Consider the following 24,852-nt stretch of genomic DNA (forward strand, 5'->3'; position numbering starts at 1 on the left):
CCTGGTGCTGGGAGAACTGGATATCCATAATTAAAAGGATGAAAGTGGACTGCTATCTCATACTTTATACGAAAATTAACTCAAAATGGATCAAAGACATAAAACATTAGAGCTGAGACCATAAAATTCTCAGAAAAAATGTAGGGAAATATCTTGAAGATGTTGTGATGGGAGGTGGTTTCCTGGACTGTCTACCCAAAGCACAAGCAATCAAAAAAGAAACAGATAAATGGGCTTGCCTCAAAACTGAATACTTCTGTGCATCAAAGGACTTTGTCAAGAAAGTAAAAAGGCAGAGGTACTCATTGGGGAAAAATATTCGGAAACCACATATTTGATAAGGTATATCCAGAATATATAAAGAAGTCTTACAGCTCAAGGACAAAGAGCACAACTGAAAAAACGGGCAAAAGACACAATGCTTTTCCAAAGAGGAAACAAAAATGGCTAAAAAGTATATGAAAAGATGCTCAGTTCACTAGCTGTCAGGGAAATACAAATCAAAACCACAATGAAATATTTCACCCCTACTACAACAGCCTTTATTAAAAAAAACCCAGAAAACGATTAAGTGCTGAAGAAATGGGTACACTTATTCATTGTTGGTGGGAGTGTAGAATGGTACATGTGCTCTGGATGCCCCATTTTCAGGCAATATCATATCTGACCCCAAACAAATGATGAGGACCATGTCTCAGAACCAAGATGTTAGCATCTTTCAAAATGGGGACTGTCTGAGGTAAATGAAATGCAAGTCCCAAATGTTAAAAAAGAACAGAAAGTTTGCATACTAACTCTCATTGCAAAAGCTGAAGCAGGATAATCTGCTGGAAAGTTGAGGTTTAAACACACTGGTCAGTTTGGGGGTAACTTGGCTTATCTATGCCATCATCTTCCACTCTGGGAAGTGAGAACCTAAGAGGATATACCTATTAGTTAAGCTTATGATTGGTGACCGTCTAAGACTCCCTGAGGGGCAACTTTTATTAACCGTTAGAATTTTTCACGTTGCTTATCCTCTCTTTGCTTAAGATTTCTCATACGTCAACGTGAACAATAATTATGACTACATCGTATATAGTATTTTCTGAGAAACGAGTGAGTACATTCAAAACACAGAATTTTGTCTTTATATACATTGAGGTTTCAAGAAGGATTTATTATTACCTGATAGCCCTCTCATTCTTTCAAAATAAAGGTTAACTCCCCTTTGGGAAAGTTTCATCAAATTAGAAAAATATATGCAAATCGGTAAGAATCACAAGTTAAGATCTGAACTAGCAATCCAATAGACCAATACAAGTACTCGAGGTGATAACATCGATTGATTGCTCACAGTTTTCTTAATACATACTCCATCTCTTTGAAATCTTAATGCATTATTATTAGAACGGCAACATCTCTACAAGTGGGCTTTCACTGACTGAAAATAAAATAACATAATTAAAAATTTAACTTGGTATCCGCGAACGGATGCTGCTGGCGCACTCTCACCAGGCCCGCCGGGACAAAGGGCCACGGGTCGGGGTCGCCGCCGCTGAGCCTCTGCGGGATGCTCCGCGCGACAGGCTGGAACAGCGACCCATTTCCGCCAGCTGAAGGGAGGCCTGGAAAGCGGGGACTCACTTAAAGCTATGCTCGTCTTCGCCACTTCAGGCCATCGCAGCCACCTTAGGCACCCCAAGCTGGGCTCCTTTTACGCTCTCGCGTTATCTGGACGCTGGGAGAAGCTCCGGGGACACGGGACTCTCGCGATAATAGGACTTTTCCAGGAAGTAAGAAGGAAGGCGCTTCCGATGTCGTCTTACTTTCACTGGTGAGGCTGGGAGGGCTAAGACGTATCTCTTCCTGGGCTGAAGAAAGTTAGTCACAGAAACCCATCTCCCTAAACTGTCACAAGAGAAAAATGACGAACGAACAGCCATATTTCTTCGATTTTAAGGTGTGTATTTTTTGCATTCTAACATCTCTAAAAGACAGCGAATGGTGTGTTTTTGCAGAATTGGCAGCATTCTCTTACTAGTGACTCAGGAAACAGTAGTGCATCTTAAACTGATGGCATCGTAAATTCGATGAAATTTCGAATTTCACAATAGGTGAAACTTCAGCCCGATTGATGGGGCGTGTGAAACCAATACGTCGTGAAGAGAATTTAAGACACAGGCAAAGTTCCCTTAGTACCTGAACTGTTTTTAGAAGCCTCAGTGTAGTCTTCCGTGGTTTTGGAAAAACTGGTGTGGTTAATTGCCATGTGGTAGACCTAGTCCCAAGCTTGGAATTCAGTTCTTCGACCCAAGAGAAACCAACTTTGTAAGCTCAGGCACCCGAGATTGTTGGCCCAGTAAACCTCAATAAAGTTTAGAATTTAATATAGAAAACTTTTGTTCAATATGGCAGATTTAACTCCTCTTCCTCTTGAAACTCCTCTAATATGATAGGAAATGGTTTTTATAAAGGCAAAACCCCTGAGAGCAAAAAGGTGGGAATCTTGTGGAGCTGGAGCAAGGTGGACAGTGGTAGCTACCTTAGAACACCGGGGAGTGGAGGCCAGTGCCTGAGGCATCGTGAATGAGAATGAAGCTGGAAAAAGAGGATACTCTAGCCTCGCTCCCTACCTGTGCCCCTAGCAGGTATGGCCTCCTGCCCCAGCAGTGACAGGGAAGTCAGCTCTGCAGGAGAGGAACTCTGAAGCCCAGATGACCAAGGCAGAGCCTTGTTCTGAGGCTCCTTGAACAGAAGATCTCTTTGCAGCAGCTCCCAGCTCAAAAGAAAAGACTGGTAGCTAGGGGCCCCCCAGCAGAATGGCCCAGCCAGATCCCAGCCTCTAAGCTCAACAATTTCAGGTGCTAGGGGGATCTCACTTGTCATGCTACTGACACCTTGAGTGGAGGGGATTAACAAAGGAAGAGGGACTCAAAAGGAACAGAGGTAATTCTTACACATATCTTCTGGGCTTATATATTAAGGGATTTTCTGGGGTATTTCTCTTGTAGTAGAATTGCTGGGTAATAAATACTGCATTGTTCAGCTTCATAATTTAATGCCAAATTGTTTTCTCAAAATGATAGAACCACTTCAAACAGCAATGTATAATATTTAATGCTTTTCTACATCCTTTTTAATTTTATCAATCTCTTAAATGTAAAATGGTATCAGGTGACCTTAATTTACATTTCTCTGATTCTCAGTAAATCTGAGCATATTTTGGTATGTTTATGGGGCCTTCCTTCATGTTTCCTTTTTTTGTAACAAGCTTTTCCATGTCTTTTTCCTATTTTTCTTCTGTTGTCTTTTTAAAAGTGAGTTGTAATTCTTCCTGTAGTCAAGACACTGATGCTTTGTCAGTGTCATAAATATTGTATCCCAGTTTATCACTTGCTTTTCACTTTCTTTACAGTATCTTTTGATTCCCTAAATTGAGGACTTGGAATCAAGAAGGTGTCAGCCATGTGCAGCTGAGAAGTGGGAAGAGCACATGCAAAGGCCCAGAGGCAAGAACGAGTATGACCCCTTAGAGAATGAGTGAGGTTCACTGTGCCTGCAGAGGAGAATGTGAGTGGAGGGAATTGTGAAGGATGAGGCAGCAGAGGTGAACAGGAGCAATGACAGAGTGCATTGTAGGATGCATAGAGGCTTAAGATGTCAGCTCAGTATATGATTATGGAATAAGAAAATGGACGAATATGGCCAAGCAGAAGTTATTCTTTTGCCCACACTGGCATGACAGGGTGTCTCAGTTTCCTTCTTTATCCACGCTAGAGTTCAGGATTGTTCTCATCTTTCCTTCAATTTCTGAGATAGCTTTTTAAAGGTATCCGTAACATTAAATTTTTAAAATACATTCCTTTTTAATGACCTTCGTATTCCTGTAAACAATTTATTTGATCGAGGTTATGGGCTTTCATGGAGTTCATGCATAAAAAGAAAAGTTCCTATTGCATTCCTATAACATTTTATTACTCCTTTTATCTTGTCCTGTTTTTTATTGGTTGTATTATTTATCCACTTTTTCCAAACACTTTAGGTATCTCCTAGTCCCTTATACTATTTACTGCATTTGTAATAAGAGAAATTGAAGAAGACACAGGTATTTTATTTTTCTGCTGATTTGTTCATGGTTTGTGGTGGCCATTAGATAAAGAGTTGTGTTTGACAACTCTGCATCTGATAGACATTAGTCATCTGTCTGAGCAATACTCTTCAATTTTCTCAGAAGAGTGGATGTGCATCCAAATTACAGGTGAAGAATCAGGGTTTGATTGTTTATAGTCGCACTCTTATGAGCATGTGTCTAATTCCAAAACAGACTACCCATCTCACAGAGTACCAGTTAGTACAGTAAACATGACCCTTGGCAAGACACTGTGTGGATTTTGGTTAAATTATCAGGCTTGTTCAAAGGATCACAGGTGACTGTCACATAAGTTCACATACCATAAATTCTAAAAACTGCCTTCACACAGAATCTCAGCATTGCTTTGAGAAGATTCAGACTTTTGAAATGCAAAATGCAAATTTTATTTTCTTACCATCAATCCAGTCTATTGGGTTAGATATTCCTTTCAATAAAATCTATTGTTTGCTCTTCAGTATGAATTCCAACCCATTTATGTCATGATCTCTTCATCCTAACAAGGTTATCATTCTAATGTTTGATCACCTTTGGTCACATCAGGCTTTTTGGTCAGGAAGGAGGAATTATTTTTTAAAATGATAAGTCCTAAGTGGTATCTTACCCTCAATTTTGTCCCCCTGTCATTTCTGGTTCTTCACATTTTAGGAAAGGCTCCAGTGATACTTACTGTGTTCTAAATCATGCCTTCTCCTAATTTAGGAATCTGCTTTAAACTCCATGGTGCATGCCAAAAGTGATTGACAAGACTGGATGGGCTCTGAGTAACTTTTCTCCAACCACTCAACTTCTGATCTTGTGCCACCATTCAGTCTTTCAGCCCTTAATTACTGAGGTGTCTTATCTACGCTTCCCTGATGGATTTATTCATTGTTAACTAAAAGGCTTACCACCCAGGACTTAAGGCAACAATCAAGTAAGAATATCTTCTTTCCAAAATATGGCCATAACTGGAAAAAATTGACTAAAGCAATCAATTCAGCACTTCCGAGAAGAGATCGCACACGTATATCAGTCTTTGTAGCATTTATTCTTCTTAGAATGAGGGTCTGTGGCATCTAATCTAGGGTTACTCCTATTCTCCTTCCCACCTCAGCTTGGTCAGGGTGGAGGTTTTGCTAGGGCAGGACCAACAGCACCTGTCCCACAGTGGAAGAGGGCTCAGTAAATATGGGTTGTTGTATATATACAATCCTAACATTGGAAGTGACAGTTTCAGAGACAGGAATGTGAGGAGGGCTAATGATGATACTAGCAAGGGGATGTGTTCTAGGGTAAGCGCAACTGAGGCATCATGTAGGAGCAGTGGAGGCTGGAGAGGGCTTCGGTTATCTGTAGGCTTCTAGAGGATCCTGAGGCTGTAGACATGCATGTAGGAGACCAGCAAGGGCACAGCAGAAAGGAAAAGCCGTCTCCTGCTGTTTCCATCATAGCTGCCCTCTCCAGCCAGGCTTATCTTGATGCTCTGCCCTGCACCTACACCATCACAATGTTATTCCTCTGCCCTGTTTCCATAGAGAGATTCTATGAATGAAGTCCACACTAATCATGTCCTTCTAAGGCCCCATGTTATCTGCCTTCTCCCCAACTTTCCAACTACATCCCCATCCTCTGCCCCACTCTTCTGTTACTTAAATTGGTAGACTGTTTTCTCCCTCCTGGACATTTGTCCTTCCTGTGACTAATGCCAATAATGTTCTTTCCTTTATTAGCACTTTGCATGGCTGCCTCGGTCTCATTTTTAGGTCTCAGTCTGAAGGTTACTTCATTTCCTCCCTTGAAAGGAGATCTATGTAAAGTAAACATGCCATCCTTTATTAGTGATTATAATACATATATATATATATTTTTTTTTATTGAAAAATCTTCACACACATACAGTTCATACATGGTATACAGTCAGTGGCTTGCAATATCATCACCATGATCATTTTTAGAACATTTGCATCACTCCTGAAAAAGAAATAGAAAAAAAGGAAAACTCATGCCTCCCATTAAACCTTACCCCTCCCTCTTACTGACCACTAGTATTTCAGTCTACCCAATTTATTTTACCTCTTACTCCCACACAAGGTTTTCACAATCACACAGTCACATTGTAAAGGCTGTATCGTTATACAATCATCTTCAAGAATCAAGGCTACCAGAACACAGTTCAACAGTTTCAGGTACTTCCCTCCAGCCACTCCATAAACTCAAAAGGGATATCTATATAATGCATAAGAATAACCTCCAGGATAAACCTCTCACCTCTGTTTGAAATCTCTCAGCCACTGAGCCGTTATTTTGTCTCATTTCTCTCTTCGTCTCTTTTGGTCAAGAAGGGTTTCTCAGTTGCATGATGCCAGGTCCGGGCTCATCCCTGGACTTCTGTCCCACGTTGCCAGGGAGATATAATATTCTTTTTTATTCCACTTCTGCATGTGGCTGTGTTTTTTTGCCTTTGCTAGGGATAAAGTACTTTCAGTATGGCCATTTGTTAGCCTGATGCCAGTTTTTCAGTGTTCCTAAGTGTACAATACTCCAGATTTTAAAGCAAGTACGAGCAAAGAAGACAAGATTTTTTTGTCATGATCTTTCAGGACTAGTCATGGATAGGGTGCTGACAAATACACACCAGGTCTGAAATTAAGATACTTTCTCTGTATGTGAGACTGTATATTCTTAAATTGTATGTGTGAAAAGATCATTTAAAAAGTATAATAAGCTCTTAAAATATGCCATAATGTTACCTTGTTCTGCTTAGTTTTTGTTTGTTGAATAAATAAACAGGTCTTCCCCTTCCCCAGTGTTGTTTTGCCACCAACAAGGAGCAGGTAGTGAAAGGGTTACTTCAAGGGAAGGGTCTTGTGAAGCGGGGATTTCAGAGCTCCCATCTCTTGGCGGTTCAGGTCATGTTCTCTACACCCAGGGAGAGACTCCTCTGGGGTCCAAGTTCATTGGTCACTGCACAGACCTTCTGACACGAGGCTGGTGAGATTGGACAAAACCATAAGTGAAATGGAACAGAGCCTGGGAGGGGTTTGAATCCCAAGGAAGGAAAATCTGAGAACCAAAGGTCCATCAGGGTTCCCATTATACCACTGACCTCCCATTAAAGTAATGCACATGTGGACATATTTCCAAACATAAATAATTAGTGTTTACTGTTTCAACATAGGTAATTTTGAGGAAGAAGAAATGCTCCACTGGGGCTTAGGAAATTGCAGTGGGACAGTCACAGTGCTTATTGTAGGATTGTCCCTTTTCCTCAATTCCCCTGGTCTGAAATTTGACAGGGCCTTTGACTCTTGGCCTAAGCTCTGAATGCCTGCACAGAACAGCCTCATAGCCATGCTGCTTTCCCCAAAGTTAAACACCATCCTAAAGTCACAGCCATAACCCTGACTTTGTGATGCTCAATCATTCAGGGTTGGCTGCCAAGTGCAGTCCAGTGTCCAGATGCAGTCTAGATTCAGCTGGTTTGAAGAGCAGGGGACCCCTTCCCTCCCTTGGGGTTTGCAAAACCCTACCACAGAGATCTCCTAGGCTTGAAGGAGTCATAGCAGATGCCAGGTAGTGCCTAGACATCAGGATATACGCCTGTGCTGATTCTGCACCTACCTCTTCATACAAGACTACAAATCTCTGGAATTTATGGGCTTTCAGGAGAGCCTGCCCTGCTGCAGGCTTTGAAAATACCTCACCTTGACCCTCTAGTGAATGAATTTCTAGGCAGATTGAAATCAGTCTAAATCATTGGGGTATTTTTTTTGCAAATAGACACTTGTGGGGGTACCCTTTATAAAGAAGGAATATATTTACCTGAATTTGAGGTCTTTCACATTAAACATGCTGACTTGATTTGGGGGCCCTGCTGTTGGTGACAGACCACTGGACCAGGCATCCCTTGGCCTGCCTGGCTTTCCTAACTGCCACTGAACTGATCTGGAAAGGTGACTCATCTTCTGTAAAACTTAGATTACTTCAATATGAAATTGGGGATTAAGAATGCTTGAGTTTCCTGTAGGCTTTTCTTTTGAATTCTTCTGTAAAACTTAGATTACTTCAATATGAAATTGGGGATTAAGAATGCTTGAGTTTCCTGTAGGCTTTTCTTTTGAATTAATCAGAATAGGAATAATACTAGCTTCCTTAGAGGAAGGTTGTTACCTGGCTTACCCATCATTGTAACCCCACTTCCTAAAAGAGTGCCTGGCACATAGGGGACACTCAAGGTATAGTGATTGAAGGAACAAAGCATTATAAAAATAAATGTAAAAAAAGTTAATTAGAATGATGGTTACTAAAAATGGACTTTTTATACCTAAATAAAATGTAGATTACTGGTATATTTAAGTGATATACAGCTGATCTTCATGCAGATATTGTGACTTTAAAAAGTTTGGTTAAATTCTTTGATATTTTGAATGAAACTTTGCAGTCAAGGGCCTTCTGAGTATCAAACTATATGGTAGAGTAATCAAGAATCTCAAATAGCAACAGCTTTATACTGTAAGGTTTTCAAGTATTTTGAGTTCTATATGCAAATGTGCTTGGATGATGTATTAGCTAGGGTTCTCTACAGAAACAGAATCAGTAGAGATCTCCATAAATATAACATTTATAAAAATGTCTCATGTAATCATAAGGATATAGAGTTCAAGGTTTATAAGGCAGGCCACAAGCTGGCAGCTCTGATGAAGGTCCTCAGTGAACTCTCAGGAGAGGCTGGTTCGCTAAAGCAGAAAGAGTGACTGTCTCTTCTGAATCCTCCTTAAAAGCCTTCCATTGATTAGATTAAGTGCCACTCATTGCAGAAGGCATGCCCTTTAGCTGGTTACAAATGCAATCAGCTGTGGGTGCAGCGTGATCATGATTTAAGTTCATGAAGTATCTTAGCAACAGCCAGGCCAGTGCTTGCCCAACTAGACAGCTAGGCACCACCCCTTGTCAACTTGGCAACTCATTATCACCTTAAGCCATACTTAATCTCTAAACACATTTTTTCTTCATCTAACAATACCCAACTGTCCCATGTACAACAAGAAACGCATTAAATTTCTCCAAAATAGAGTGCAAGTCCTTGGGTAACAGTCACTCTTAAACCTGAAATTTTACAACTTAAATACTATAACATGAACAAAACAGCATTACAGTACTCGTTTGCATAACTGATCACATGGCCATAGTTCATATTTGTCACTTCCTTCTTCCACTACCCATTCCATGTTCCCTTTACTCTCAGCAAGCACTTCAGCTGGCCATATTTCTTTGCCTGGTGGGGTGACCCAAACCTTCATTCCTGATGTTTTACAGTCATTGGTAGTCCTGCCTGGATTAGGTTGTCTCAGTTTTCCTTGATTTCAATCACAGGGCATGGTAGCACTATGAGACGCCCCAGGAGATCTCCTATATTCCAGGAAAACTCTTCTTTACCTCCACTGTGTAATTACAGTACCATTTCCCCCTGATAGTCAGGGTCAGTGACCGCAGCCAGTAAAGTAAGCCCTTTCTTAGCTTGTTGATCCATGGGCATAAGTAGCCCAAAGTGACTAGGTGGCATTCTTAGATTCCAGCTCTATGGAATCATTGTTGTTTCTCCTGGTGGAAGCACTCCCTCTTCTGCAACTAAAACTTGTAGACCAGCAGAGCTCAAGGTCACAGGGACAGGAAACAAAAATTTTCCTGGTGGATCACTAGGAGTAATAGTGAGTGGTGCCACTCCCATTTCCACCCCTTAGTTCCTGGACCCATGAATCCTGACTATGGGACAAACCGCACCATACAGTGGTCACTGATTCAGAGCATAAACAGCCTCCTGTAGAACATCATCCCAGCCCTGCAGCGACTGCCACCTAATTGGCACCATAAGTGAGTTTTCAAAAGGCCATTCCACCATTCTATCAATCTAGCTGCCTCTGGGTGATGGGGAATATGGCAAGACCAGAGAATCCCATGAGCATGTGCCCCTTCCCACACTTCACTTGCTATGAAGTGGGTTCCTTGATCAGAAGCAATACTGTGTGGAATGCCAAGATGATGGATAACACATTCTATAAGCCCACAGATGGTAGTTTGGGCAGCAGTATTGTGTGTAGGGAAAGCAAATCCATATCCAGAGTATATATCTATTCCAGTTAGAACAAATCGCTGCCCCTTCCATGATGGAAGTGGTCCAGTGTGATAAACCTGCCACTGTGTAGTAGCTGATCACGTTGGGGAATGGTGCCATATCAGGGCTAAGTATAGGTCTCTGCTGCTGGCAGATTGGGCACTCAGCAGTGCCTGTAGCCAGATCAGCCTTGGTGAGTGGAAGTCTGTGTTGCTGAGCCCATGCATAACCTCCATCCCTACCACCATGACCACTTTGTTCATGAGCCCATTGGGCAATGACAGGAGTTGCTGGGGAAAGAGGCTGACTGGTATCCACATAATGGGTCATCTTCTCTACTTGATTATTAAAACTGTCCTCTGCTGAAATCATCCTCTGGTGCGCATTCACCTGGGACACAATACATCCATGTTGTTATCCCACTCGGAAAGGTCTATCCACATACCTCTTCCCCAGACCTCTTCGTCACCAATCTTCCAATCATGCTCATTCCAAGTCCCTGACCATCCAGCCAAACCATTAGCAACAGCCCATGAGTCAGTATGCAAATGAACCTCTGGCCAGTTTTCCTTCCAAGCAAAATGAACAACCAGGTGCAGTGCTCGAAGTTCTGCCTTCTAGGAGGATTTCCCCTCACCACTGTCCTTCAGGGTCATCCTGGAAAGGGGTTGTAGTGCTGCAGCTGTCCACTTTTGGGTGGTACCTGCATACTGTGCAGAACCATCTATAAACCAGGCCTAAGTCAAGTCACTTCCTCAGTCAAGTCACTTCCTCAGTCAAGTCACTGTAAGGAGCTCCCCAAGAAGCCATAGCTCTGGTCTGGGAAGCAGAAGGTAATGTGACAGGAGTTCAGACCACGGGCATTTGGGGCTACTTCCTTATGTAACTTACTTGTGCCTTTAAGACCTTCTCTGGTCCTATCTCCTACATACCATTTCCATTTTATGATGGAATGCTGCTGTGCATGCCCAATTTTATGGCTTGGTGGGTCAGACAACACAGCTCATTGTAGGCAACTCACATCTCGTGGAAACTTAATGGTCCATGGTTAAGTGTTCAGTGTCCACTAAGGCCCAGTAGCAGGTCAAAATCCATTTCTCAAAAGGAAAGTAGTTACCTGATGCAGATGGTAAGGCTTTGCTCTATAATCCTAAGGGTCTGCATTGTGATTCTCCTATCGGGGCCTGCCAGAGACCCATACAGCATCTCTATTTGCCACTGACAGTTCCAGCACCACTGGATCTTGTGCTGGTTTGAAATGATGTATGTACCCTAGAAAAGCCATGTTTTAATCCTAATCCCATTTTGTAAAGGCAGCCGTTTCTTCTAATCCCTATTCAGCATTGTATGTTTGAAACTGTAATTAGATCATCTCCCTGGAGATGTGATTTAATCAAGGGTGGTTGTTAAGCTGGGTTAGGTAGAGCCATGTCTCCACCCATTTGGGTGTGTCTTGATTAGTTTCTGAAGTCCTATAAAAGAGGAAACATTTTGGAGAATGAGAGAGATTCTGAGAGAGCAGAACAATGCAGCCACGAGAAGCATAGTCCACCAGCCAGCAACCTTTGGAGATGAAGAAGGAAAATGCCTCCTGGGGAACTTCATGAAACAGGAAGCCAGGAGAGCAAGCTAGCAGATGATGCTGTGTTTGGCATGTGCCTTTCCAGATGAGAGAAAAACCTTGACTGTGTTCACTATGTGCCATCTCACTTGAAAGAGAAACTGTCAGCTTCATCGGCCTTCCTGAACCAAAGTATCTTTTTCTGGATGCCTTAGGTTGGACATTTCTATAGACTTGTTTTAATTGGGACACTTTCTCGGCCTTAGAGTTATAAACTAGCAATTTATTAAATTTCCCTTTTAAAAAGCCATACTCTTCCTGGTATATTGCATTCCGGCAGGCAGCAGACTAGAACAGATCTGCTGGATCATATGGTCCAAGTGGCAGAGCAGCTTGTACAGCAGCCTGGACCTGTCACAGAGCCTCCTCTTGTTCAGGTACCCATCAAAATTAGCTGCTTTCTGGTCACTCAGTAAATGGGCTGGAGTAGCACAGCCAAATGAGGAATATGCTGTCACCAAAATCCAAAGAGACCAACTAGGCATTGTGCCTCCTTTTTGGTTGTGGTTGTAGAAGGGGCCAGATACAGCAACTAATCCTTCACCTTAGAAGGTATATCTCAACATCCCCACACCACTGGACACCTAGATATTTCACTGAGATGGAAGGCCCCTGTATTTTGTTGGATTTATCTCCCATCCTCTGCCACACAAATGCCTTACCAATAAGTCTACAGTAGTAACTAATTCTTGCTTACTAGGTCCAGCCAACATGATATCATCAATATAATGCACCAGTGTGATGTCTTATGGGAGGGAAAAACATTCAAGGTCCCTGCAGACAAGATTATGACATATGGCTGGAGTGTTGATATACCCCTGAGGTAGGACAGTGAAAGTATATTGCTGACCTTGCCAGCTGCAAGCACACTGTTTCTGGTGGTACTTACTAACAGCTACTGAGAAAAAATCACTTGCCAGATCAATAGTTGAATACCAGGTACCAGGTGATGTATTGATTTGCTCAAGCAATGATACCATATCCAGAACAGTAGCTGCAATTGGAGTCACCACCTGGTTGAGTTTATGATAATCCAGTGTCATCCTCCAAGACCCATCTGTTTTCTGTACAGGCCAAATAGGAGAGTAGAATAGGGATGTGGTGGCAATCACCACCTCTGTATCTTTCAAGTCCTAAAGGATGGCAGTTATCTCTGCAGTCCCACGTATTGCTTCTGATTTACTGTTTTGCTGGGTAGGAACAGTTCTAGTGCCTTCAACTTGGCCTTTCCTACCACAGTAGCCCTCACCCCATGAGTTAGAGAACCAAGGTGGGGATTCTACCAGTTGCTCAGTATGTGTGTCATGGTTAGGGACATGTGTCAACTTGGCCAAGTTGTGGTACCTGTTTATCTGATTGGGCAAGTGCTGGCCTGTCTGTTGCAATGAGGACATTTCACAGGATTAGATCATGATCACGTCAGCTGCATCCACATGATTCCATTTGTAATCAGTCAAAGGGGAGTGCCTTCTACAATGAGTGATGCTTAATCTAATCATGGGAAGCCTTTTAAGGAGGACTCAGAGGAGACAAGTTTCATTCCTGCTTTGGCTGGTGAGCCTTTCCTGTGGAGTTTATCCAGACCATCCATCGGAGTCATCGGCTTCACAGCCTGCCCTGTGGATTTTGGACTCTGCGTTTCTGCGGTCACGTAGACAGTTTTATAAATTTTATATTTGCAAGTGTTCCCTGTTGATTCTAGGTTTCTCTAGAGAGCCCTAACTCATACAATGTGTATTCTAATTATGCATTCTGGAACTGGGGAAATAACTACAGAATGTGTCTGGGGGCCCACTAGGCCCACTATGAGACAGACCTGAGCTAAAATCCATCGATCACCTGACTTCCATAAGCCCCCACTCTGACTGGTGGGCCAGAGTGATGTTTTGCATCCCCTGGAATAAATGTCACTTCTGAACCAGTGTCTAATAATCGTGAAAACATCTGATCATTTCCTTTTCCCCAATGCACAGTTAAATGTGTGCATGGCCAGGTAAAAGGCCATTGGTCTCCTTGCTGAAGGCTTGGAGGAAGGTAAACAGTATATATTTGTGGCAGTGTAACAGGTACACTTTGGTACACTTTCTTCCCCAAAGGGACCTGGCCTCCCCTTCATTCAAGGGGCTCTGGGTCTATAAACTGTCTCAAGTCTGGAAATTGATTAAGGGGCCATGTCGCTCTGTGTTTTAATTCAAGTTAGACTTCTATTCACTTGACCTAGAACTCTTTTTCTTATACAGCTCAAACAAGAACTTAGTAGACTGCCCATCTATTGTACTTCTAGGTACCTCATAATCTACTAGCCAACACAGTGCTGCCACCTGGCTTCTGCCTCCTTGGGATCCAATCACTCCCATTATGTTTAAGGATTCCAACTCTGTGACAGCAGTTCCCACAGTAATATATAACCTCTAGAGAAGGGTGACTTAAGAGCTCTTCAGAGATGATGGAACTAGTCTCATAAATTTATTTCTCACAGTTCTAGTAAAAGATGCTTCCTTCATACATTCCTGGCATGTATGAGCAGGCTTTCCTTGATAAATCCATTCTAACTTTCCAATCTCTCTAAGCCATTGGATCCCCTTATCTACTGTATACCATGGCAGTTCTGGAATTTCACCCTCAGGTAATGTTGGCCACCTTTTATCCATGTTTCAGCCAACCGTCCAAACTGTTAATGCCTTTTCTAACCCCTTGAGCTGTAACTTTGAATGCAGAATCTCTGCTTAATGGGCCCATATCAATAAATTCAGCTTGATTCAGCTTTATATTCCTCCCAACCATTATCACACACCCTTAAAATCCATTGCTACATATATTCTCCCGAGTTCTGTCTATATAAATTGGTGAACTCATGAAGTTCTTTTGGAGTATAATGTACCTCATCGTGGGTTACACTTTGTACCTCACATTTTAGGGCCTTTTGGGACTTTAGTCTACTTATAGTCTGGAAGAAATGAGGGGTGGTGGGGGTGGGTCATGAAAAGAATTAGAAGTATCTTCCAAGCCAGTTTCTTCAAGGTATTCATTTGCAGTTTCATCTGGTGAAACAGGACCAATCACTCTAGGGTTAATCCCTTCAGGGGAGGTTGGGTGGCCAACTCTTCAGGGCAGTCTGGATGTGGGGTGGCTATGTCCTCAAGGCAGACTATTACAGGGCTATCTGGAAAAGACTTAGCATGATCTAGGGTTTCAACCTCTCAACCACCATTATTATCAAACATATGTTGCCATCCCATTTTTGGGGATCCCACTCCTTTCCAATCAACGCCTTCACTTTAATGGCAGACTATATGCAAGATTGAGATTTCAGTTTACACTGTAAAGTTGCTACTCTAACATTGAGACTCTGGGTCTGATTTTCAGAAATGTCAAGTCTGTGGCTATAGGAAATATGATTTTCCTCCAGGGCACTCATAAAACTTTTACATCTGTGATATGGTCATTTGAAGCCTTCAGCTCATCCTTTCCCTCATCAATGTATACAATATATCTAACAACAACCAGCCAAAATCTCTATACCTCCTAATTCCACGAAAATTCCATAAAGGTGTCAGAAATATTATCCCCAGAGCCTGGCTTTGTATAAATGAAGAATTAACAGAATCCAGTGATGCTATTTTGACTATTTCTTTTGCCAGCTCATCCCATGGATTGGCAGTCTCATTCTGATTATAGGAAACAGAGTCATTAGTGCATTTGAGTCTAGTCAGAGTAGAAAAGCAATCACAAAGACCCAGTTTTAAGATTCTGTTTCTTAAGAACCACTCCAAGTACCAAGCTGTTTTAGCTAGAGTTCTCTACAAAAACAGTCAGCAGAGATATTCATAAATATAAAATTTATGTGTCTCATGTAACCATGGGGATGTAGAGTTCAAGGGTAGGATGTAGGGCAGGCTGCAAGCTGGCAGCTCCAATGAAGTTCCTCAATGAACTCTCAGGAGAGGCTGGCTAAAGTGAGAAAAGGGATTGTCTCTTCTCAATCCTCCTTAAAAGCCTTCCATTGATTAGACTAAGCATCACTCATTGTAGAAGACATACCCTTAGCTGATTACACATGCAATCAGCTGTGGATGTAGCCAACGTGATCATGATTTAAGTTCATGAAATATCCTCATAGCATCAGCCAGGCCAGTGCTTGCCTGACCTGACAACTGGGAACTACCACCTGGCCAAGTTGACAAATGATGCCCTAGGGGATCTCCTATATTCCAGGAAAACTCTTCTTTACCTCCTGTGCTGGTTTGAAAGGATGTATATCCCCTAGAAAAGCCATATTTTAATCTAAATCCCATTTCATAAAGGCAGAATAATCTCTATTCAATACTGTATGTTTGAAACTGCAATCAGATCATCTCCCTGGAGATGTGATTTAATCAAGAGTGGTTGTTAAGCTGGATTAGGTGATGACATGTCTCCACCCATTTGGGTGGGTCTTGGTAAGTTTCTGGAGTCCTATAAAAGAGAAAACATAGCTCTCTGCATTATGTGGGACATGACATCCAGAGATGAAATCTCCCTGGTGGCATAGGAGATGACCCCAGACCCCTAGGGATGAGTCTGGCCCTGTCATCATGGGATCAACAAAGCCATCCTGACCAAAATAGGAAAAAGAAGTGTAACAAATGAGGTGTCAGTGGTTGAAAGAGTTCAAATAGTGTTGAGAGGCTACTCATTTTTATGCAAACTACAGTTAGACATTGCTACTATCATAACTTGCCAAACCCTAACAAACCATTCCTGCCAACCCTAAAGAATACCTAGGGCATTATATAAGATTCTACAAATATTCCATGCATGAGGGTAACTTTCCAGAAACCTACAACTTCCAGATGGGTTCCTGGGCCAGATAAGTCCTGAACTACAGAGGGGCTAGCCTTTCTAGAATATCAACTAGTTCCATCCACCTATATCATATTATCAATAGCCTCTTTCAACATGAAAAAGTTAGACTAGCCATAGCTCAAATACTCTTAGAGTGAGAGAATGATCAAAGATGGTGGAGTTATACAGAGAAGGTAGGATTTAACAAGTAAGTATGAGTGCTGAATCAGTATACTGATATTTCTTTTAGTCACCAGTGCCTTTGAGCAGCTAGAAATAAAAGCCTAAAATTGTGTAATTGTAACCTCTACCAAACCCTGAAATCTGTTCTACAACCAATTGTTGCAATGTACTTTGAAATTTATTGCTTTTTTTGTATATATGTTATTTTTCACAAAAAAGAAAAAAGAGAAGGTAGGATTTAACAAATGGATATGGCTACTAAATCAATATATTGATATTTCTTTTGTGAAAATCAATATATTGATTTTCTCTAGTGTCTTGGAGCAGCTGGAAGAAAAAAAATGAAAAATCTTGGAACTGTAACCCGTACCAAACTTTAAAATCTGTTGTATAACTACTTGCTAAAATGCTGAAATGTACTTGGAAATTTATTGCTTTTTTTGTATATATATGTTATTTTTCACAAAACATTAAAACATAAAAACATTAAAAACAAAAAAAGACCCACTGTAGGTGCTCAGGGAAGCATCAGGGACAAAATAGTGTTGTGTTGAGAGAGCTCAACTCTCCTGTGGGAGCAGGACCCCATGATATATTCAGAAAGAAGTCAAGGCAAATTTATATTGGGGATCCTTTGCATATTTCTGATAAGTTTTCAGATGTATTTTTTAAAAAATGAAACCTCATATTTGAAGCAGACATCAACTGCAAAGTAATCTATGAACGATTCTGTATGTTTTGAGGTATGGGAAATGTCACTAGTTGTTTGTTCAGTTTGCTTTTTAGTGTATTTTTGTGTGTGTACTTTGGGATTTTTGTTTTTTATTTTTGTTTGTTTTCCAAAAAAATGTATTAATATTTAAACACCAAGACTATCATAAACAAAACTAATACTAGACTTTTTTTTCAATTAAATCACAATAGTTACATTATCTAATTCTAAAGGGCCTAATGAAATGGAATTTTTCAGAACAGCTCTGTTAAGCAAATATATATTTGTAAAATACTATCCTGGAAATTATAGTAATAAAGAAGTTCAAAAGAACATCAATTATAGCAGTTAGTAAATGACAGAAGTTAAACTAAAATTAGGTTAAACAAGATTAGTTTTAAAGAAGAAAACCCTGGCATATGTCTTGTTGTAGTTAGGGATGACTAGTGTTCAGCAGCTATGAAAACTGAATCACAACTTGGAGCCCCTGATGTTTGTAGTTGGAACATCTGGGACAAAAGCCCACCTGAGAAAAACTCTACTTCTGCCAATATTTCCCTGTTGTAATCATTTTCCTTTCTTAGCTCATTGAGACTTCTCCTCATGGACAGAGCTTCCAGCCCCCTTTTGTTGAGCTTTCTTCTCATAGTATATGGCCTGGCTGTAATAGAAGGAATTGGTTCTTTCTAATTCTTTGCCCAATCTTCAGCCATATTCATGTAGAGATTGTACTTCTGATTTTGGAGTTCATGTATGTATACACTTCACAAAATTTCGTCTCCATTTCAGAGCAGATGGATTCCTTCTCAGTTTCTCTCAAGCTGCAGCACATGCTCTTGATGGACATCAGGAAGTATTTGACATGTCTTCTGAAACAGTTCATGCTTATTTAATAGCTGTGAGGACAAGATGCTTCCTTGTTCTAAGGATTTTTTATTTTCCCTATAATCTCTTCAATCATTTCGTTTTCTTCACATTCTTTTCTGAATATTTCTTGTTTTTCTCCTTCTAGAATTTTGGAAAGAAACATTTGACTATATTAATAAGTTTGTTCAAATTGACTGCCACCTGATAGACTAGGTGATCTCCATTTTCTGATTCCCTCTTTTTGCCTACTTGCATGTTTTCCTCACCCATGTAAGCTTCTCTAAAGTGATCAGGCAAATGTATGATCTTCAGCACAGTTCAGTGAGAGATTTTATGTGCCCCTCTTTATCCTACACCTCCTTAATTCTTTTTCTTTAAAATTTTTTCATTTAGGGATAATTTTATATTTACAGAATGGCTGTAAAGATAGTTCCCATTTATCACTCACCCAGTTTCCCATATTACTAACATCTGATATTACCATGATACCTTTGTCAAACTAAGAAACTGGCACTGATACATTAATATTAATTAAACTCCATTCTTTACTTGGATCATGGATTCTTTTTTAATTCAGTAGGTTATAATCCATTACTGTGCTTATTTAGTTAATTGCTTAAATCCATGTAGGTCAGTGGGAGCCCATTCAAGCTAGTTCCTGTGTGCTTTTGACATCATAACAATCATTTTTTTGAGCACTTCCTTACATTCTACTGTAACATATTCCAAGCTCATCTTGCACATTCCCTATACTAGCCTTCTCCTCAATGTTTTCTCAAAAGAGCCTTTTTCCTTAGTGATGAATAATGCTTAGAAACAAGATATGGACACTGTTCTAGTTTGTTAGCTACTGGTATGCAATATACAAAAAACAGAATGGCTTTTAAAAAGGGGAATTCATTAAGTTGCAAGTTTACAGTTCTAAGGTCATACGAGTCTATAAAAATGTCCAAATTAAGGCACCAACAAGAGGTTACCTTCACTCAAGAAAGACCAATGACGTTCAGGGTTTCTCTCTCAACTGGAAAGGCACATGGCAAACATGGCAACATATGCTAGCTTTCCCCCTAAGCTTCTTGTTTCATTAAGCTCCCCCAGGGGCATTTTCTTTGTTCATCTCCAAAGGTCTCTGGCTACACAGGCTCTGTGGTTCTCATGGCTCTGTTGTGGCTCTGTCACTCTCTCCAAAATGTTTCCTCTTTTAAAGGATTCCAGTAAACTAATAAAGACCCACCTCAAATGGGTGGAGTCACATCTCCCTCTAATTAAACATTAATATCCACAATTGGGTGTGTCACATCTCCATGGAGATAATCTGATCAAAAGATTCCAACCTACATTACTGAGTGACAATTAAAAGAAACAGTTGCTCCCACTAGATTGGATCAGGATTAAAGCATGGCTTTTCTAGGGTGCATAACCATTTCAAACAAGCACAGGCACTAAGTATGCTGACCAATAGGGTGTCATTCTTCTAGACCCTTACAGTGGATGGAGACAGGAAAAATAAAAACAAAAACCCATATATATGGGTGCATGGGTTGTTCAGTGGTACAATACTTACCTTTCATGCAGGAGACCCGGGTTTGATTCCAGGGACATGCATCTAAAAAAACCCCACATATATATTGAAAAATCATGACTTCATATTGATCCTTCTAATTCCAGTCCAAACATAGGGTTCTTCCTTGCTTCCCACTTCCATATTTATATCTCCCTTCTCCCACAGAATAGGTTTCAATAATATGTTTACTCATTTTCTTAATCTTACAATACCTGAAAAATAGTGTATGAATTGCTATACCCATATCACTAAAGACAACAAATCTACTAAGCTGAGTTCAGGATTTTTTTTTTGTAGTTCTTTTTGCCTTTAGACTTATAGTATATAGTCAGTAGTATATAGTCACTTTCTAAAGTTTTTAGCAGGGGGTAGAATGTGGTGGGAGAATGGGCAATCAACCACCAAGGAGCACAGAACGTTCCACAAGGCTCACTGTAAAGTATCACAGAATACAAGAGCCCACAACAGTCACATCCATTCCTGAGTTCCAACTGCCATTTCCAAACTCTGAGATGCCCCATTGACCATGTACACACCAGCAGCTTCCTGGAGCCCTGGGCATCCATACAAAACCCAAGATGCAGAGCCAGAGTTCTGCAGCTCTGAAAGTCAGCATTAAACAACATAGTTAATACAGCATAGAATAGAGAATGAGATCCTAACATTCTATTGTATAAAATGAGATCTGTAACATTACTTATAGCTTAAAGTAACACCCCAACCTATTCCAATGTATTATGGACAGAAAATTTTAAAATATCTGCAAGTCCCCCCGAATGACTAGGGAAAAGTGTGGAACCACCACACTTCTCCACCTGGGGAACCCCTGACACTCTCTGAGTTCAACATCAGGGACTCTGAGTTCAACAAGCCGTGCCCTCAATCCCAAGATCCACCCCACAAAACTACTTTTGCAATGTTGAAGCCAAGCCAAATTATAACCATGCCCCAGATTCACCCCAGAGAATCACTTTTGTTTCTCAGATGTGGCCTCTTTCTTCAAGCCAACCCTGCAAATAAACTCAATACCATCCCTACTATCCTCCCTATGTGGGACATGACCCACAGGGTGTAAGTCTCCCTGGCAACATGGGACCTGGCTCCTAGGCATGAATCTGGCCCTGGCATCTTGGAATTAAGAATGCCCTCCCAATCAAAGAGAAAAGAAATGAAACAAAATAAAGTTTCATTGGTGAAGAGATTTCAAATAGTGTAGAGAGAGAATTCTGGAGGTTACCCTTATGCAGACTTCAGCCAGACATTGCAAATTGTAACAGTATGCCAAGCTCCAACCATCAGTATTCCCTAAAACCCCAAAGGATACCTTGAGGTCCATCCAAGACTCTACAAAACTTCCTTCTAGCAAATTCATCTCTTCAGAAACCCAAGGCTGCCAGACTGTTCCCACAATAGACAGGCCCAAAACCCAGAGGCACCAGCCTTTCCAAGAACATCAACCAGCTTCATTTCCCTACCTGACAAGGTCAATATCCCCATCCATCATGAAGATGCCAAATGGTCATTGCTTTGACATCTGTGAAGTGTGAGAGAAAGATCAATTGAGAAGGAGAAGGTGCAACTGAGAAATAAATGACTATGATCACTGACTCAACATACAGATACCTCTCCCTAGTTCCTAGTATATTAGGGTACCCAGAAGGAATCACCTGAAATTGCTGAGCTGCAGTCCAGCATCCCTGTCCCTCAACAATGACAATACAACCACAAAACTTTCATTGTGTGATGGTAAAACCTTGACTGTGATACACCCTTTTGCCAGTGTGTGTGTATGCATAGATGAATAATAAAGACAACAATGATAATAACATGGGTAGGTAAGAGGTGTGTATTACTCTGGGTCTTCTCTATTTTTATTTATTTTTTTGGAGTAATGAAAATATTTCAAAATTTTTTGATGAATGCACAACCATATGATGATACTGTGAGCAATCGACTGTATACTTTGAATGGATTATACTGTGTGTGAATATATCTCAACAAAATTACATTAAGAACAGTTATTTAGCAGAACACCATTCATTATTGTACATGTTGGATAGGTTGTATGGTGTGTGAATAAAACATCTTAAATAAAAGTTATTTAGACTACTACTTTTTTCCTTGTATATTGTTATTCATTCATTTGAAACTATTGGGTTTATGTGTTTTAGTCTCTAATCCATTACATGATTTTTCTGATCCTCTGATTTAATTTTATTTTTGACTATTAAACCATTAACAAGGTTCCAAAGTCAAAACTGTACAAATAGCTATACTCAGTAAAGTATCACTACCTCTCTTATCTCTTCCACTCTTCCTATTCTTACTTGTTTCTTTTTGCAGAAACAAGCAGGTGCATACACCCACACACACAATACACATTTTTATTTCTCTTCTTTTCTTACAGAAAATGTAGCACACCTTTTTGTACTTGGCTCTTTTTATGTAACAATATATCCTGGTATTCATTTATCTATTCATAGCTGTCTTCATCCTGCAGAGTACTCCATTGTGTGATTACTGAAGATTGTTCAACCAATTTCCTATACATGAGTTATTTAGGTTGCTTCCAGGATTTTGCAATTACAAATCAAAAAATCAGTGCTACAATCAACAAACATGGGCATATATATTTTCGTATTATCCAGGTCTACCTTCAGGTCAGTTTGTAGGAGTGAGATTGCTTAGTGAAGGAACAAATGTGACTGTCTCTAACATGAGCAAAGAAGTCACCCATTATATTCCTCTGTGTCTCAGTGTTTCAATCTTATTGTCTACCATCCATTCTCTGTTTCCACCATTCCTTTCATTCTACTGATTTTCAGGTGCTCTCAACTTAGTCACTTTTCATGCTATTTGGATTAGTCAAGCCAACAGAGCTTCAACTTAAACACAAATTTAGAAGACTTTGTTAGCTTTGGGGCAATACCTAAAAAGAAAGGATAAACAATACCTGTGTATCTTTTTCTAGATTTAAGAGTTCAAATTCAAAGTTTTTCTGGTAGATTTCAGCTTGAATATTTGTGATCTGATGTATTCTTGAGAAGTTCACAAAGCAAGAAGCTGATTTCTTAGATAAATTTAGCATCTCCTGAGTGATCAAACCTAAAACTAGGAAACATCCCAGCAGTAGCCCAGCAGCATTTGGCTCTAATACCATCTCCCATGGGTTCACAGCAGTCATGAAACCAATGAATCTCCCTTGGTGGCACCTGGGGGTAGCCCCTGCTTCTTTCTTGCATTGGACTGTTCAAGCAGTTTTATCTGTCCCTTCAATTCTCATACCCTTTGTTTCCACCCCACAGTTTTTTTGGGTAGTTATGTGTAGATTTTCCTGAAGATGACTGTTTTCCTTCACACCATCCTTTATTTTCTTCTGAAAGTATTCTCCATTCATGTGAGATGCCTTTTTTTTTTTTGCATCAATCATGTGGGATTGGAGGGAGTCTCCTGCTTTGTCCCTCTTGAGTCTGTTTTTGAAGGTGAGCCATATCTGTTCTTTTTTCCAGAAGATGTGCTGTATCCTCGAATGAAGAGCTGTTCAGATTGGTATTGACTACTACCTAGCACAGATTTTGTAATGTCAGAGTACTGGCCTCTGCCACAGAGGACTCAAGGACCTCTTAGGTTAGTGTCATATGGCAAATCTTCTCAGGGATTTGGCAGTGTTCTTCAACACAGGCTATCCTTTTCCCTCTTTACTGAATTTTGACACTTTTCTATAAGAGTAACCATACATATCATGATCTCTGAGGGAAACCCAAAGACACCTCAGAGATGTTTCCAGCTTTCAGACATCATAAACATAGCACCACAAAGGTGCTCCAGCACTACCTGGTGAGACAGTTTGGTGGCAATCAGCAGGTCCTCCATAATTCATTAGCTCACCACCAACTCTGCCTCTGAGTGCCAGTATCCTATTAGCTACATTGACTCTCTGGAATCCTGTGAAATGTGCCATCTCCATTGCAAGCAAGTGCCTGGCAACCAGAACACACTGTCATTTGGGCAGGAGTAGGGGAGAGGCCAGCAAGGTTCTGTAAAACAGGGTCATCAAATTTTGTTCTGCTGTCTGTACAAAGTGATATTTGTGTACTGTGAAATAAGGAAAGGGGTAATTCCTGATGGCAACCAGGGAGACCAGTCCTTGAGCTTTGGCCTCTCTCTGCCCCATCTGGGCCTACAGGAAGTGTAGAGGATTAGTCAGTGCCATGCCGTTATCCCTTTCCTGCACAGGAGCATGTTGGGGCCTGATGGTGGGACCATGGCAATTCTGGACTCCTGGGCTCTCATCCCTGGGTGGGTTTATTCTCCTGTCTTGAATTTCCTTCAGCCCTTGGGATGCATGGTACTGCTTACAAATGTTACAGGGATCTCCCTTCCCTGAAGGTTCCTTTTCCTTGTTGTTTGGATAAAACAAGCAGGGGCAGAGGAATGCAACATCTCACCAAAAGCTTCAACTTACAAACCTACATGTCAATCATAAGCTCTTAAGTAAAATAGGTTAGGACTGGCAAATTCTTAAAATTTAATGGATTTCCTGTGGAACCACTTGGTCCTGTTTCAATCCAAGTCTTACTGGGTGGAGGAGTCTCTCCTTCTGGGGAAGACTGGGTGACCCAGGCTCCATCTCTCCTGTGGCCCTGCCATTTTCAAGCACATGTCTCCCAAGGTTGCTTCAGAAGTGAGCCTTTAGAGTCGGACTCACCCTTCTTTTCAGCTGAATTTACCACATTTTATTTCACTAAACTACATCTCACACTTCTAGGATTTCTCTGGAAGTCTCATATTTAGTGCCTTTTTGTGCCCTGCACCTAGAGACCTGCCAAGAGTGACTCATCCCACCACCTTTAAT

The 24,852-nt window shown here is 40.9% G+C and overlaps 1 protein-coding gene and 2 long non-coding RNA genes across 5 annotated transcripts in view; 1 reads left to right on the top strand and 2 right to left on the bottom strand.

Annotated features, from left to right (window-relative positions):
* LOC143647082 (uncharacterized) overlaps positions 1–1,709 on the bottom strand; it is a 33,195-nt gene extending 31,486 nt beyond the window's left edge. The window contains exon 1 of the mRNA XM_077116708.1: positions 1,495–1,709. The gene's annotated coding sequence lies outside the window, so the exon portion shown is untranslated. The remainder of the gene's footprint in view (positions 1–1,494) is intronic.
* Positions 1,710–1,774: 65 nt separating this feature from the next.
* On the top strand, positions 1,775–22,074 carry LOC143647078 (uncharacterized). 2 transcript variants are annotated; one of them, XR_013157820.1, is made up of 4 exons: positions 1,775–1,942; positions 3,398–3,552; positions 4,835–5,048; positions 17,169–22,074. It is a non-coding gene; the product is annotated as an uncharacterized LOC143647078 (long non-coding RNA). The 2 variants fall into 2 exon arrangements; XR_013157819.1 differs by lacking the exon at positions 17,169–22,074 and having other exon boundaries at positions 4,835–10,974.
* The window catches only part of LOC143647079 (uncharacterized), a 100,765-nt gene continuing 93,655 nt past the window's right edge, over positions 17,743–24,852 (bottom strand). For both annotated transcript variants that reach the window (XR_013157823.1, XR_013157821.1), the window contains 3 exons: positions 21,473–21,531; positions 19,998–20,039; positions 17,743–18,574 (listed from right to left, as the gene is read on the bottom strand). This is a non-coding gene — a long non-coding RNA (uncharacterized LOC143647079). The remainder of the gene's footprint in view (positions 18,575–19,997; positions 20,040–21,472; positions 21,532–24,852) is intronic.

Source organism: Tamandua tetradactyla, chromosome 9 (assembly GCF_023851605.1).
Source record: "Tamandua tetradactyla isolate mTamTet1 chromosome 9, mTamTet1.pri, whole genome shotgun sequence".
NCBI classification, from domain to species: Eukaryota; Metazoa; Chordata; class Mammalia; order Pilosa; family Myrmecophagidae; genus Tamandua; species Tamandua tetradactyla.